A 1,905-nucleotide genomic window follows, 5' to 3' on the forward strand; every position below is an offset into this window, starting at 1 on the left:
CCAGCAATTGCCTATTTGTGTGAACTTGAAACTGACCATAGAATGGGAGAGCCATGGAATGGTTTGTGTTTGGAAGAGACCTTTATGATCATGTAGTTCATCTAGTTCTAATCTCTCTGCTACATGTAGGGATGCCTCCCTTTAGACCTGGTTGCTCACAGCCCCATCCAGCCTGGCCTTGAATGTCTCCAGGGAGAGAACATCCATAATCTCTCTGGGCATTCAATTCCAGTGTCTCACAACCCTCACAGTAAAGAATTTCTTCCTAATATCTAGTCTAAACTACTGATTTGCAGTTTAAAGCCATTTCTCATCATCCTATTGCTACATGCCCTCATAAAATGTCCCTCCCCAGCTTTCCTGCGAGTCCCCTTCAGGTACTGGAAGGCTGCTACAAGGTCCCCCCGGGTCTTTCTCTTCTTCAGGACCGAGAGACCCAGCTCTCTCGGCCTGTCCTGATAGGGGAGGTGCTCCAGCCCTCTGATCATCTCTGTGGCCCTCCTCTGGACCTGCTCCAACACCTCCATGTCCTTCTTGTGTTGGGGAACACAGAACTGGATGCAGTACTCCGGGTGGGGTCTCAGAAGGGCAGTATAGGGGGGCAGAATCACCTCCCTCAACCTGCTGGTCACTCTTCTCTTGATGCAGTCCAGGATAGCCTTGGCCTTCTGGGCTGCAAGTGCACATTGCAGGTTCATTATGTTGCATCGTTCACTAACTGACACCCCCAAATCCTTCTCCTCTGGGCTGCTCTCAGGCCTTTTTCCACCCAACATTTCTCTATGCTTGGGATTGCCCCAGCCCAGGCAGAGCACCTCGCTCTTGGCCTTGTTGAACTTCATGAGGTTGGCATGGTCCCCCTCTCAAGCCTGTCTGGGTGCCGCTGGATGGCATCCCTTCCCTCTAGCATGTCAACTGCACCACTCAGCTTGGTGTCATCAGTAAAACAGCTGAGATTTCACTCAATCTTGCTGTCCATGTCATCTACAAAGATGTGAAATAAAACCAGTCCCAGCCTCGTTCCCAGAAGAATGTCACTTATTATCGATCTCCACATGGACACTGAGCTATTGACCGTGGCTCTCTGAATGTGACCGTCCAGCCAATTCCTTATCCAGTGAGTGAGTGACTTCATCACTTCATTGGGTTTCATTTTCTTGATATTCTTATTTCAAGAACTAATGCTGGGAGTTCCGTATGGCTGATAGCCCTCAAAGTGAAGAAGATTTTTACAGCTGTGGGACTTGGGGGTGTAGTGTCCATACATAGCTCGAATGTTTTTAGATGTCAATATGTTTGTATACTTACCTGTGTAGTTTTGTCAGGGCACTGGTTCAATTTCTTTCCAGGTGCCAAGGCATGCGCCATTTAAATTACCATCATGGTATCCCTGTCCTTGTAAGTAAAGGGAATAAAGTTGTTGGTTGAGTTCCTTTGTAAAGCATAATTCCTCATTATAATTTTTTATCATTCTTCTGGATTATCTCATTTATCCTTCCCTATCTCCCTGTAACCTTGTGATATGGTGTTTCTTCATAAGCATCATTAGGTGGTCATGACTTTATTTTCTTGAAGGATGTTTGCCCTATTTCTGGACAGTGCTTTTGCATTTGGGAATTGCAGGATCCAGACTTCAAGATTTTGTTGCCTGTTCTTCCTATAGAGAGAAGATTAACATCTGGTGGTTGACAGGTTGGAGAGTGATTTTGGGTATTGTCCTGGAGGAAATCGTTCCTTCCTTCCTGTGACAAACATCTCATTCACCCAAAGATAGAAAATTGTGTTTGAGGAGAAAGGAAGCAGGAGGTGAAAGTGTGTGATGTACCATTTCTCAACAGCTTTAACTTGAAGAAAAAAATAAATAAATAAATAAATAAAGAGAAGGGGCTAAAACCTTTCATTCCA

Source organism: Meleagris gallopavo (genome assembly GCF_000146605.3).
Source record: "Meleagris gallopavo isolate NT-WF06-2002-E0010 breed Aviagen turkey brand Nicholas breeding stock chromosome 15 unlocalized genomic scaffold, Turkey_5.1 Chr15_random_7180001957711, whole genome shotgun sequence".
NCBI classification, from domain to species: Eukaryota; Metazoa; Chordata; class Aves; order Galliformes; family Phasianidae; genus Meleagris; species Meleagris gallopavo.